General features: G+C 39.2%; 1 protein-coding gene across 1 annotated transcript in view; it reads right to left on the reverse strand.

Annotated features, from left to right (window-relative positions):
* The window catches only part of ST8SIA1 (ST8 alpha-N-acetyl-neuraminide alpha-2,8-sialyltransferase 1), a 136,820-nt gene that overhangs the window by 37,932 nt on the left and 83,019 nt on the right, over positions 1-15,869 (reverse strand). The gene's annotated exons all lie outside the window — the stretch shown is intronic.

Genomic DNA, 15,869 nt, shown 5'->3' on the forward strand with positions numbered 1-15,869 from the left:
TGCGAATATCAGACTGCATCCAGCTGCTTCTGATGTGAAATGAAGTAGGCAAACCTGTAATTTTTCATTCATTTTGCCACCCAAGAAGAGTGGCTGTTCAGTGGAGCCAGGTGGTTCGTGTTGACAACAGAGCTTAGCAAGGCCTAACTATGGCCATCGGAGCTTCTCCTGCGGACCCCTCTCTTCCTTTGCTACRTGTATGATGGGAGCCACAGCTGTAAGCTTTAAACCATAGAGAGTGGTTTACCTACTCCACCTCATTCATGCCAGAGGAAAACCAAAAGGCCAACCAAACAAAATAAAACACAACAGAAGAAGAGAGACTGACTCCTGGYCAGTATTGCAGAGTTTCTAAACACAGCTAGTTTTAACAGTGCAGTAGCAATTAATCAACCCTCTGATCTAGCCATTTTTTTTTAATATCACATATCCTCTTGATACCTTCATCACAACTGACTTGGACAGCTTTTCCTCATCAAATGCCAGGCCACAGATATCCTCTAAGTACATGGTGTGGGATGAGGAGAGGCTTTTCTCGCTCGCTTGGGAGGAGGACCCGCTGATGAGGCTTTCTCACACTTTTCTAGAGGTTTCAGGCTGTCTTAGTGAGCAAAAGGCAGTGAATCAGCTAGGGCTGCTTCAAGTCCTATTTCAAAYCCATGAACAACTTTGTTCAGCTTTTTTAGGTTAATGAACAGCCTCATACTGCACACTGTACTAAAACCGACAGCTGCTTCCCTTAACAAGGCAATGTGTTCAGGGGGGTTTAGGGCTCTGGGATAAATGTTTTCTACTGCCACAGAGGAGCTTGCTGGGGGAAAACAAGCAAACCTAACCATTACTTCAAGATGCCTAATTCTGCCGGGCTGGGATTTATAAATATGCAAATAAATATTCTGGTTTTCTTTCTTGCATTTCATTCAGCTGGAAATGAGAGTTGCAACCACGACAGCAAAAGCATTTGTTTTTCTTACGGGAATACTAGCAACGTAATAATTAAACTCCAGTGGTTCAGAATATGTTCCTCCATACACACACATACATCTCCTAGGGATCCTTGTCAATTGTCTTAAAGCACGATAAAAAACACAATAATTTATTTTGTTACAACTACTACCAACACTGTGCAATATTCCTCCCAGCTTGTTTCTCTTTCTCTTCGATGTTTGCTTTTTCTCCTCACCTGACACTGTCAAGTGAACTTTCAGATGTTACCCAGACCCCACTTCCCAATGCTTCCTCTTCTTTCTTCTGTCCTCGTTCTTCACTTATGTTTTGATATCCTACTTGTTACAATAACGCACATTGACTCTTATCACAAAAKAATACACAGGAACATACACCGTCTTTGCCAAAGTTGATTTCTTAGCCTCAAACAACAACAGTGAGCTGCTCTATTAGATGTGGACCYACAGGCATTTTCCTTTGCTTCTCAGGAAATTACATGCAACAGGAACCAAAGTCTAATGTTAAAATGGAGTCAAAGATCAGTGAGGAAATAAGCTACAATCATCTTTGGGATTTCAAACAAAAGCTTTCATTCTCAAATCTATTCAACACTAATTTATATAACTTCTTCTATTTAATTTGTACTGAGATAAAGGAAAAGTGAGTACACAACAGAATGTAAAGGCCAAAAATATATATATATACATACATACATATATATGTATGTATTTTTTACTAGTTTAACCTTCATTGTTGAACCACCACTGAAAATATTTCTATATTTCTTTACAAGGGGAAAAAACATAACTTCTACTGCCAGAAGCAAGGCAGACACAGAGTCTTTATGATTCTGTTAAATATGCCTGGAAACTCAGAACCAGACATATTATGATAGCCTAGGGCTCAAGGAAGAAAGGGCCTGTTGTAGCAGAGAAAGGAATAGTAAAAGACTTCTCCTCTTGCAGTCCTTAAGCACTCTGAATCACATGCTTGTTTCAGATTCACAGTTCAACAGAAAAAAATGATATTTTGATTTATGTGAAGGAAGAATTTTTGGTTATCAATTGGGGGGGAGGGGGAGACTTCAGATTTAAAAGCAGCTGTTTCCTGCCCAGCTCTAGTTAGCATAGTTGTTATGTAATTCAGGGATCAACTTCCCACTTCTGCCGATTTAAAAAAAGCTTTACTGTAAGCTCTCCATCCGTTTCAACAAAAGCAAATTCTCAGTTCCCATAAGCTTTTGCTGTATTGACACAAACAGACTGATGCCGCTCCTGGAGAAACTGAGGAGCTCTTTGTGGGGCATTCAAAACTGTGCAATATCCCCTCTAGACATCAGAGCACGGCTTACTCTGAGTATCCTATCATGCCCTGAACTATAAACTCCCGGGCATCTCTGTTTTTTGCCTATGCAGTGTACACCTATCGTAAATGACTTCTCACTTTCAAAGGCACTTTGGGGTTGATTTTTTAAATTACGTGTATTAAGTTAGGATATTAAGAGATACTCATGCTGATGCCAGTAAATGACCGTCAGCTACACAAGAGTAATGCTTCTAGTTTTGATTTCTTATAGGAGGGCCAAGAGAATAAGACAATTATTCCGAAAGGGCGGCAATACACAATGGAAAGATAAATACAAGCAGTTGGATAGATTTGTAGAATTGTTCACGTTCATAGCAGTGACCTGTTCTCCCACCTCTTCGTTCTTGCCCTCTGCTAGGGGTTACCACCCAGGAAAGTCAGTAAAATGCAACTTGTGAGGCTYGCCAGAGGCTTCAACGCAAAGCTCTGCAGCTTTGCTAAAGCTGCCTTCAGTGGTGCATTGAACAAGCCACAGAACATGCACCAACCTCCACGAATCCTGCCCTCAATCAGGGACAAGCAGTTAGGGAAAGGGGGTAGACAGCACTTCACACCTTATGCCTCAGGTGTTTGCTAAGTAAATACACACTTGAGGCTTAAGGTTTGTAAACTCCTATGGAAAGGAGTTTGAAATTTAACATAAAGCTCACTTGGAGCATAGCCTCTCTGCGAGGTTTCCCCAGCTGGTGTAAAACACTTTAATCTGAATCAGTGATTCATCATTCATAAGTCGATTATCTTTTATGTAACATTTTCTGGCCACATCAGAAGTTAAAAATTCAACGTTTATTACTCCACAGCTTTTCTTTTAATTCATTAAAATAGGTAGGAAAAAAGGAAAAACTGATTTTCCTAGTTCATAGCAGAATTTAATAAGCATTTGGTGGAGATTAGGTTCCCCTAATCTCATATAGGAAAGATAAAGGTTTGTATATCCCTTCTGCTGAAAAACAGTGAAGCAGCAGGCACTTCTGCCACTTGTGGCCCATCCATACAACTCAGCCAGTGGCTCTAGGGCCTCACACATTTGCTCAGCTTGTGTCTGCCAAACACCCCTTTCAGGTTTCAGTGGTCTGCTAAAAGATTTGTGCCTTTTCTCTCACTTTATAATCAATTCAACTGTCCTCACTGCTAATGAACCTAGTGAAACTACACATACTACACTTCCTCTGCACATTTAAATACACGGAAAGCAATAGGAGCTTTCGCACACACTCCAACTGCTCAAAACTGTCTCCAGTCAAAAGCAAAATCAAGCAGCAGCATACCACTAAAACGCAGAGAAACTGGTCACGGAACTGAGAACCAGTGAGGTTCAGAATACATAGTACCTGAATCTACATCCATAGACTGGCTTTGAAGGTGACAAAAATATCAGCAATTAACTTCAGTTGCAGGAGAAACTCATAAACCATRACGGACGACACCAACTACACTGTCACTAGAATGACAGGGTTGCTACTCAATTTTATAGCTCCAATACTGTAACTGTCACATGTACAACCTGGTTAACAATCTTAACATGAAATCGGAGGCACTGGTCATTCTGCAAGACAGTGAAGTCATACCTAAAAATGAAGACTTTTTACTAAAGTAGATAGTCTTAGTCATACCATTAGCCTATTAGGAAAATGCACACTGTGAATGAGATCTTGAGTGCATTTTGATAAATTAAAGATATATATAAACTTATTATTATAAATAATACACTACTGGTGCCACATGCAATATGCACTCGTGTTCCCTAGAAAAATGAATGTTAGCATTCTGTTGGCCAAAAGCTGACTGCTGTTTTATGTGTAATCATCAGAATGCCACATTTCAAAATATTAGCCAGCATCTTCTGCTATAAACAACACAAAGATCCAATTACACTTTCTAAAAATCACATGCATTTAAAGGTATATGCACCACAAAATATATAGGAACTGACAAGCTTTTGGAAACATTAGCACTTCTACTAATATTAACCATGGGTAGAAGGGCTCTCCCTCAATTTCTAGTGCCTCGTTGCATAAAAACAATGTGAAATTACCAACTTCAACTAAGAATCAGTAGGTTCTGTTCTTACTAGCTTTCAATYTCCTTCAAAAGGAAGCCCAAACTCCACTCTCAATTACGTAATTGTAAATCCAGAGTAGCTGGCTGATAAAATGCTGTTACTATTGTAACATTTTTGATTCTGCTTTTCAGCTTGATCACCTTAACTGATGAGAATCAGGCAACAATTCTAGTGGAACCTTTCATCCAAAATGCTCAGAGTCAATTTATACCCCAAATTTCCCCAATTCATGTAGATGTAGATGGTTTGATTGAGGAGGAGAAAATACAGTAAGAGCTAGAGGGGAAAAACATCAGGACATTTCAATATTTTCTAAACAAAATGAAGTCATGTYTTGCTTTAAAATGTATTTCAGATTTCATTTTTCTCAAGTAGAAGTMTTTTAGAGCTTGAAAAAAACAAAATGAAATACTCCACTTTGATTTCCCAAAAATGTTTCTTGTTCTCCAACTCAAAATAATTGTTCTACTTTTTCTGGACCTTTGAGACAATCAACTAATGAGTTGTTTGCACAACTTTAAGATTAGGCTGTCAGAAGCAAATCTCTGCATTTTATGTATATGTATACATATCTGTGTGTGAACACATAAACACATACATATATGTGAAAGAGAAAGAGGGATTTGGTTTATTTTACTGTTTCCTTGAATGGTACGTGTGTACTGTTTTGGTCTCTTAGCAGTACCTGCCATTAGCAAACAATTTTCAATTTGACAGATGGCAGTAGACATAAGAGCCACGTCAAGTCTATTTTACAACAGTAACTAAACAAAATTTGTAATGCGGAACAACTTTCTAAACTGAAAGCAGTTCTTAGTTATTAAAAACAGTTTTTAAAATGTGACTCAGCATCTGAAAACATGGTTCACCAGGTAAGGCAGCTTCTCCTCTCCTTTACCTGTTTAAAGCCACCCTAAATCTCTGAAGACCAGAGATCTTGTAGAGTGCTAGCAATTAGGGGGGAAAACAACTCTTGTTCTTTATTCATACAGAGCTTAGTAGAGCGCATCCYTGTCTCTTTAGGCATTACTGTAACAGAAAGAAGGAAGAACATGCAGAAGAAAGACTGAGCAGCTATTGTCAAATTTTAACTCGTATTAGTGTGGCCTGGGACTAATGGCCCAGCCAGCATCTGGGATGGAGGAAATTCCACTGCCTATATTGTTGTTCTTCTGAGCTGGATGAAGGACTGCTTTTCAAACCTCTTTCCSTTTTGGCACTTTCTCAATAAAAACACTTTTTTTTTTCCTTTTGATAGGTAGGAGAGAATTGTTTTTGGAGAACAGCTAACACACATTTCAATCTAAGCAGGTCATTTTAACTACCCCTGTTGTCAGCTCAGTGCAGTACTAAGCACTTTTAGAGGGCAGTTCATCCCATCCTAAACCAGGACGGATCATCTTCACAAGGTGCTCCCCTCTCTCCATTACCTGCAGAACAAGTGTAGACAAAACATCGGACTTTGTGATTCCTACGGTCAGGTGAGATAATTTCCACCAAAGTTGGCCGAGAAGTTCTAAAGTTGCCCTAAGTGAACAACTGTGCTCAAGATAAAAAAGTTCTACATTTTATCACAAGGAAAGGCAAGGATATTAAATTACACCAAAACCAGTGCTTGTTTTGTCCACATGTTACTCCATTCCTATCTTATTGGCTTCACTGGGCCAAAAACACAAATAATGTTGTAGTTTAGTTTTCTGCACTGAAAATTTTCCCTAGGGCAAAGACTCACCATTTCAAAAACATTCAGAAATTATTGTCTTGTGTCTTTCAGAACTATAGGCTTGTTTGGAACAGACTTCTGTATTTGTATTTTTTCACACGTGATTGTTGACATCTGGATAGCAGATATATAAGTGCAAATAACTAAAAAGGCACAGGAGGGAGGAAATGTTCTTCTGACTGAGTAAGGGTTACAATATGAAATGGTCTGATGAATTACTAACTTCAAAAAAAGAGCCTTAACTCAGTGCTGCCTTCTCATAATAGAAATCAGTAACAGAAATGACAAGTACTTCACAAGTAACCTAAGTCTGGTCCTCTAAAAGTACTGCGTATACCTCAATTTCTAGGAAACCACCTCCTAGTATTAAGAATCAACCACTTTCAAGAAAATCTACTGTTTATAAGACACACTGCCCTRTTTGAAAATGAGGGCTATCATTAAGTTCTGCTGGAGAAGTAGGAAGGCCTAAATATAAGCTTTGGCAGCTGAGAGAAAGGGAGCAATTGGAGAAACTGTAGCTGTTCAGATGGTAAAAATGAGCATAGCTCTGTTGCCTTCRGTAGAATTAGACTGATATAATACACCAGCTGAGGATGTTACCCATTATCTGTAACTCCAGCCGTGCCTGCGCTGCTAATCCGGCCAGATCTTCAAGTCGAGATTTATATAGCATGAAACAGACTGCTGTATATAATTTAAATAGGAAGATGATTTCTGCCTGAACCCACAATGGCTCAGAGCAAAGTGAATAAGGCACAGCAAATAAACCAACATCACAGTTTTTGAGATGACCACTAAACAATCTGCTAAGCAGTGTCCCCCCCCCACTGTTACCTCCCAGAATCATTGAGAATGCTCCATTTATTGAAATGATTTGTGTTGTGCAACTTGTGAGCCATTTGTTATGAGCATTCAGCATTCCATATTCAAGTTGTTATCACCAGGCATGAAATTGAGAGCTAACTGCAAGAAGGCAGACAGCCAAAGGGTTCTTACCTTAGAAACAGTTTTCCTTTAAAAGTCTTTATATAATCACCCTGTTTTTCTTCTTAACATCCCACAGAATTCATGGTAAATTTACAAATTCTGCAAAAATGTTACCAAGAAATGTGCATATCTGTTGTAAGTAAATGTAAAAGAAAGGAAGAAAAATCCATATTTGAGCAAATTTGCTTAGCAAGTTAAAGAGTATGCACAAAATAATGGCGATAATATATGCCCAATTCTGCTAGTGAGCCACCATTCTGAAAATAGTCTGTTCATCATGTACTAGGATGTCCTCTTTCTTCAGGCAGCCCCTGTCAGAGCTGCCTGAACAGCTTGCGCTTGATAATTACAGTCACCACTCAGTCACTTGGCACGACTCAAACTTTTGGCAAACTGCATAAAAGAAAGTTGCAAAGAACATCCCTGATCAATTCACAGAGGAGTCCTTTCCAGGCAGCAGGAGAAGGATGTTCGTAACTACTCAATAAACAATACAGAGAAGCAGAGGGAACGTAGGGTTGGTTAGGGACATATGTTGTCCATAGGTAAGTCAGATGCACTATAATTGCAAGCTCTTTCATGATGGCAACATAGTTTCACTTCTTACTATAGGGATGAAGCATTAGGTGTTTAGTCTGTTACAATGACTAGTGAGGAAAGAGTAAAAAAAAAATAATGCAAGAAAGATTAAATGTGGACCTTGGGTTTAGATCTTTCTATCTCCCAACCATGTTCAGGACACTCCTCCTCCACATCTTCTCCCCACTCTTCTCCCCATTCTTCACAGTAGCTGTCAGTCTCCCCCATACCTCCATGCCCTCAGCAGCAACAGTAATTTTCTCTTTTTCTGTGAGGAGGCTCTAAATGAATCATTTGGCTGGTCTGGCTGTGTCTGCCACTTGACCAGCTATTCCCCATCTCCTCCACAGAAAAGGAGATATACAGGCCAGAAGCTTCCCAAAGGCTGGCTTTAGCCCACACACAGCGCTCCAGTTAGACAATACTGCTTTACATATAAGACATGATTAAAGACTAGAATAAAACACAAAACAGAAAATAGGAACAAGATTACTTAGTATCCCAGCTCAGCTCACTGAATATGAACAATATCCTGCTAGAAAGGCAAAAGCAGTCTCACGTCAGTCTTAACCAAAAAGGACRTATTATTCATATTCTAACAAAGGACACCAGGAACTCCCCAAACATTTATTCTAAAATGACCCCCTACTCTACCAGTAAGTATCACTATATCCAATTTTTCAAACAAGTGAACGGAAGCAAAAATGACCTTTCCTGAGATCAAAATGCTAGCATACAACAGAAATCTTGTTTCCTGGTTCCTGCCCTAACCCCTACAACATTCCTTCAGCAATAAATATTCTTCAGGGAACCAGAAGTCTTTCTGAATAGCGCAAAACAAGCAAAATTCAGACTGAAAACTGTTGGCCAAGGCTTCAGCTGCTGTACCTCCATTGTCTTAACATAGCCAACAGATCCTTATTAGAGACATCTGAAGATGATCGAATACAATTTTGAGATTATCATGCATGCATGACTTCTGCAAAGAAATCACGTGAATGATGACTGCAGCTGGCTGTCAAACACGTTTTGGCATCACCCATACTCCAGAGTTTTTCYGATGACTCCTTCCTGCCTGACCCAGAAGAATGAGACCAAGAAATCAGTCTCTTACAATGCAGTTCACTCTAAAGGACAAAATTATCTTTTGCAACCAGTAAGCATATCAGGAAGAAAATTAATATCTTACTTTATTTCAAGTAAGTAAATAACATTCACCACCGTTAATAAATTTATAATTTTCTTCCATTCAGGTTTCCAGGGCTGCTATTAATAGTGGTTATTTAAGGCTTCATTTCACAGAGACACATTTTCAGACAAGGTTGCAAAGGGCAAAATGAGAGGAAGGACAAATATTACTCCAGTACTGAGCTGACCCAGCAACATCCAGGAACACTAACAAAAATAAAAGGAGGATGTTGAAGGTCTTTCCGTGCTGTGGCTGCTCACTGGTTGTGGAAAACTAATAGGAAGAGACACTTCCCTGAACAACTAATGGATACCATCTGCTCTGCAGGAAAGTAGGATGCTGAGGGCTCTCCAGTCTAGGCCGAGGACAGTTGATGTACTTCTCTGCATGTGAGCAAAAAGCAGCAAAGAGGGGAACCAAACCCTGCAATACCTTGTCAACGCATAAACAGTAATTATCAAGTCTGTAGACAGAAGTAGGTTCTTTGGCAGGTTCYGTTAAATTCTTTATGCAGATTTAATGCTGATAAAAGAGACTGCAAGAACTAACCAACAACAGTCAGAAATGCTTTGTGTTTGACAGCTATTAACTTTGCAGCTGGCAATCAAACACATTTTGGCATCACCCATACTCCAGATTTTTTTCCGATGACTCCTTCCTCATTCCCAGAAGAATGAGACCAGCTGAACTCATCATGGACTGAGAAAAGGTGTGAGTGCATTGGGGCCAAAAGACAACCAGGGGATAAACTACACTTCTGAACTGCCTCACATTTTATGTGTTATCTGTTTATTCATTATTCTTTTTTTTTTTTTAACCTCACAACAGTTTATGCTCAGTCATCTACATCTACCCTGTGTTTACACCAACTTTTACTGGCCTGGACCAGAGCACCATGAAAACTGGCATGACTGGGTGATGTACAGCTGGGCTGAGGACAAAGTGACCAGCACTCCTGGGACATCCCTGTAACACAGCCCTCCTAAAGCCCCAGTAGGGCAGCCCTAGAGGAAACCAAAGTTACCTGACCCTCTCAGGGCTGGCAGGAAGGGCATATACAGAATGATGAGCCGCCCTTATCCTGTAATGAATCATTTAGAAAACTGGCTCACATAGTTGTGTTTTACATCTACATGCAAGCAGAAAAGGCCTGGATCCATGCATGTAGTATGATTATTTTCTTAACAATAATCTGGTTTAGAATTGCACCCTCTTAGCCCTTAATATGATCCATATTTACAAGGCTGTCATACCAGGCTATTCACCCTTTGCATCTTCCACAAATAATGAGAGCCTAGAACAAGCCCTGCACTGACTGACTTTATTTAGATATATACCTGACTAAATTTGTATYTTCTGTTCTAAGGCCCAACTCTCTCAAAATTCAGTGGTTCAGCTGCTACTAAGCAGCCCAGTATTCTTCATTTGTTTTATTATTCATTTGCTTTCTAAAAAAATGATATTTAACTCTTACCATTCTCTTGCCTTGACTAGCGCTCAACTTATCCACTGCCAGTTTTGACAGTTATTCTTTCAAGTTAGTTTTGATTTACTTCTAAATTAGGATCTAGCAKAACAATGCTACCCAGCTCATTGGTCCAAAGCCTGCTTCCTCAGGCTTTCTGTATTTTATATTTTATTTTATAAAGCATATATTTTATAAGGCAGTGAGTGAAAGAAATGCTATGGCTACTTCTAGAAGCATTAGACTGGGTTTAAATTATATATATATATACACACACACACATATATATATATACACACACACACACACCTTTAAACATTTTTAAAACAGAAGATGACCTAAAGAATCAGTGAAAAGGAGAATGCCACTTTAATATGTGTTAGCATGCAAAATGGGAGCAAGGATAGAAAGAAAGAGGTAGTAGGCAGGAATAGAGRGGGAGGAAAAAAAGGTTAAAATCTCAATATATAGAAGACCTGGATAGAACTTCAGCTCAAGTTCTAGCAATTAGTGCTCTCAGCTACAGATACCTAAGGACACCTATCRAACTAGTTCTCTTAATCTAAAGAACCTTAATCTAAGCTTTAAAGGACATAAGMACCTGGTGTATGAAATGGGATTTCAACTCAGTCCTGCCAAGATGGTGGCTGTTTTGATTATTCATTTGCAGCATTTTACTTACCCAGAAAACTTTAGCTATGAAAATCTCCATCCACTCAGACTCTCTGGAGACTAAGCAGAGATTTCTGAATTACTTGCCTAGGCCTCGGCATGTAAAATCTACTTACAGGACTTAGGTAAGTCCCTGCCTGAAGTGGAGTTAGACAAGGTAATCTGATCAGTGACTCCCTTAGCTGGATAGTACATGCAACCCTTTGGTGTAAGTCTGCATTACTGTACGCAGTACAAAACTGCAGAAACTCAAGCTGATGGGTTTTGAGCAGAATCAGGATGGAAATTTTGATGAAAGTAATAAATGAGCCACGATCTTTTAAGACACAAGATGAGCTCGTGACATGGAAACAGTGACAGTCTCAACTGTCTATTTATTTTCTGCTTCACATCAGCATTACTCACTGATACCAAYCTCTTATACGGAACAGATATGACATCAGAAAATTAAGCCTGGACTGTTTTTGAGAACAGTCCATATTCACCACTGTTATTGATCTGAAACATCTCTGTGGGCATAAACCCACACAGAAACACTGTCTGATTTGTAAGAAAACCCTGTTAGCAGCAGAATCAACACCCTCACAGTATCTAATGAAGCTACTGAAACAGAAATTCCAGAATATATATACTTCATATGTTGTCTGCCATCTTTGTATGTAAAGTAAATCAAAAGAAGTAAGAAAGTCATAGTGAAACATTCCAGCCTGAAAAATGCATTTCCTTTAAAAGCGTAAGGATTCTATACCCCTAATAGAAAAGCCAAAGAGTGGCATATATGAAGTTAAAAATAAGTATTAAGATTTCAAACTTTTTATTCCAAACCACTTGAAAAATCACGTGTGTRTTGCTACTATACTCATGTGAAATGGTTACTTGTTTTAGCATATGATTTGACTCAGAGTCAGAACCTTAAGGGTTCTACCAGCTTCAGTGAGAAGTACAGAAGGAAAATTACTCAAATGCATGAACAGCATGCTGCAGTGAACCTTACAATTGCATATTCACATAGCCAAATGAGTGTAAAAWTACTCTATTTGAATTAGAATTGCTTTTTTATACACAAACCTTACAACTCCATCTTTTTATCAGCTGTTAATAATAYGGTTCAATATTACAAGCTGTCTACACATTCTGATCTAATTTYCTACTCTAATTCTAGTTGATCAAATTTCAAATCAAGGAAGCCTGAGCTTATTTCATCATTATTCTCCACATATTCAAGCCCTGATTTTTCTACCATGATGTCATATACACTTTTCTTTGGAGGTCTCAATACGATTGTGTGTTTTGTCTTGCAATTCAAGGGCACTCTGAAACAAGAGAAAGTGAATGTTATGTACAGAGTGCATGAAGCAGTAGCACCTGTGAACTTTGGTGGAAGTTGCTCTGGTGATCTAAGGACAAAGCTTCTATCAATGTTAATGAATGTTTGTTGCTTTAAAAAGGCATCAAATGCTGAGAGACCWCTCTTATTTATTTCTCTGTGTCAAAARGCAAGCAGGTCTTGTTTGTCCAAGMAGTTTGCAGTGCTGGTACAAGCACACTGATGTATCTCCCAGCCCTGYGGGAGCCAAGGAAGGGAGACAGAGGGCATKGGGGAATGAATTCCTGGCTGGTCAGATGGCTGATGTCACATGTTTGGAGCCTTTCCCAATTTGGGRTCTCTCATACTCTTCCCCAAGTACAACACATATCTGCCAACCTACCATGTCAGTGAGGGCTATTCCTAGCCTGTACACCATCATCTCACAAGAAAAGAAAAATTCATTCTAAAAGGAGTATAAACATTTAAAGAAAATTCCTCTGCTCAAGGAYGTGGCAATCTCATTTCCAGCAGTGCCATTCCAAAAGTAGTGAACAGAGCTTGGGGAAAGCRTTCTTCCAAATGACTCTTACACCCTTTGCTAACGTAAACCAGTAAGAAAACAAAACAAAAAAAAATATAGACTTGCCCATTCTTATACCAACAGAAAATACAATCTAACTGTCCAAATGAGATGCWAATCTTTGCAGGGAAGGAGAATATATATGCCATTTTATGTGCCTGCCTTGCTTTCCTTTGGGGTTGTCAGTCTTCAGTGACCAGCAATCTAATCCCTCTTGCAAGCACACCAGAAAAGGAAATAAAATACCTAGCTACCTCCACCTATGAGGTATGAAGAAAAATAAACCACTCATCAGTTTATGCTTATACCATATTAACCAACCTTTCTATGCACAAATGATCCAGTAGTGAGTCATATACGAAGGAAGGCCACCCCCAGCATCTTTATAGCTAAATATTTATCTAAACAAATAGGAGGAAAATAACAATTTGACAGCTGTCAATTACCCAAAATTTCTACAGCAATAAACAAAAGAGCAACAAAATTTAAATGTCAATTGTTACAACTGGATTTGCTCCATTCAGAATAATGTTTCTCTACAAAATAAGATAAACTCTGCTCTACTTGTAGGTGTACTTTCACTGAAAATTATTCTATTTCTGTTATCATACACAAAAGGCTGATCATGAAAAGTTTTCTCCAACACTTAGAATGACTCATATCTAGCAATTTAGCAGTATCCTGTTGAAAGAAATATACAGGAATTTTTTAAGATTCTGACTCAAACCAATTGTCTTTCTAATCAGCTCAAATTTTGTTTATAACAACCATTTCATGAGTCACAACCTYAAACTCATAGATTTTTAAACTGCATATGCAGCTTAGGGTGACTCTGACAGCTAGAAAATCATTTCAAGCAATGTGTGGATCTCCCAGGGATGTAGCAGCATTTTCTTTATGAGCAGACTGTTTAGGGGTCATTTTAAGGAGTCCATTCAACTCTCTTCATGGCTAATGAAGTACACTTAGGCCCTGGCTAAGTCTACACAGCAAGTATCTGTGATGATGGTGCTGAAATGCCTATACATACTGGTACTAAGCTAGATAACCAAGCAGAGATAACCAATTTGGGGTTACAYAGATATTCTGATTTCAGCACTAGCTACTAGTGTACCAGCTGGCTAGAAGAGAACTAGCTCTGGTATCTAGAGAAGGTACCAACTACAGAACAGAAAACCCTCCAGTTAAAAACTGTATGAAATGGCTCAGYTTCTGCCTCTCAGCTACTAGCATCCTCTTAATACGCTTTCCAATTAAGAAACTTTCTACACTTCCTTCTCAAAGGATAGGCCACACTTCCAGGACTGATGGGCTGAAAGCAGGCAAAGAGGGCTGCCAGGACCACTTTGCAGCCTGGGAAGATGAGACTGTCCCATCCACATCCCTTCGGATTCTTCAGCTTGGAAGGCAAATCCAGCCACAGGCTCCATATCAGCGCAAGATGATCCAAATCTCTCCACTGAGAGAAAAAAATGGAGTCAGGTTCTTGGTTGGTATAAAGTAATGAGGTGGGAGCTACAGTGATTTATATCAGCAGAGACTCTATTCCCATAAAAGGCTCCACAGTGGATGTTCTCTCCATTGGTCATTTTCTTTAGCTTTTACTCTAGGTTCTACCCTGTATTTCTTACTCCATTCTCTTATATTGGGGTAACTTAAAAATACATTAGCCTGAGCAGTGTTAGTTGCACAGAACTTCATACTTGGCTATCTGCACAAGTCCAACTCGAGATGCTTRCTGTGTTACTAGCAGTTTCTAAACTACTTCTGTACACATAAGCCCTCGCCACTGCAGTTTAGGTAAAACTGCAAAGAAAACACAGAAGCTGCAAAGGCAAACTTGGTCTATTCAGAGCGCATGTATCTAAGCAAAATAGCTTCAYGGACTTAGCTAACCACATTGCCCTCTCTTTATAACCAATGAGGAAACATTAAGATTTCTGTGACACAGCTCACATTATTTTCAGGCTGACATCTGAAGGATGTCATAAATCACAAGTGACAAAGCTGGTAAAATAGTTAAATTTGAAGCTGGTTCTGCCTCAGAATGCATCTAATCTCCTTTTTTTACACAAAATCTTCTACATTTGTATTGAAGTCTTTTCACTAAAATTCACTGAAATAATTGCCCAAAATGTTCATTAAGCAAAGAAATGGTTTTGGTAATAAAAAATTAAATCTCTCCAGAGCTTATGTGAATGGAAATATTACATTAATTGTCTCTGAAAACAATACCCAAATGTCAGCAAAAAAATAAAACAGTTCAAATACTTTCCTACTCCTAAAAAATGTTATCTGAAAATGTTTCGKCAGGTCTTGTCCTCAGCAATGGTTAGAGTGCAAAAATAAATATGGAGAGGAAGCTTTTACAGTGCAAGCTCTTGCTGCCCTGCCTAGCAGCAGGCTGCCCAGCTTCGCAGGCTGCCCAGGCTCAGACTCCTGAAGGTCCTGCCGTGCAGCCCAGCAGCCTCTGCAGGAGACCAGCAGCACTGGAGCCTCGCAAGTCTGCACCAATCAGCACAGATTAATTCAGGAATAAAACCACCAGCCTTCTCAGTTGGATTATCTCATTCCTAGCAATCCCYTCCACTGTTTAATGAGAAGACAGGCATTAATTAACTTCACTGCCTCTATGATACCAGTGCTTAACCTAAAGCTTTTGGCCTGTAGCTAAGTCCATATGGATAATTCTTATGCTCCTGTGACTTTCTCCCAAATTTGGAGGTTTTCTTTGAAGTTTATGGCATCACACAGCTGCAGATCCTGCTAAAAATGGCATGGGAAAAACTGAAGAGGTGGGAATGCCACAATCTGACAAACTACAAAGGTGTTTTCTGTGTTCTCATTATTTAGGTTGCAGGACACCTTGTATCTTCATTTTTTGTATCTTCATGTTTTTTCCAATCAATATCTGAAAAGCTCCAAGAGGTGGGAAAGTGGTAGAAAGATCTGAGTGAAAGCCTCAGACTGCAATGAAAGATTAGCTA

Source organism: Rhea americana, unplaced genomic scaffold (assembly GCF_003343005.1).
Source record: "Rhea americana isolate MKP2758 unplaced genomic scaffold, rheAme1 scaffold_9, whole genome shotgun sequence".
Classification (NCBI taxonomy): Eukaryota; Metazoa; Chordata; class Aves; order Rheiformes; family Rheidae; genus Rhea; species Rhea americana.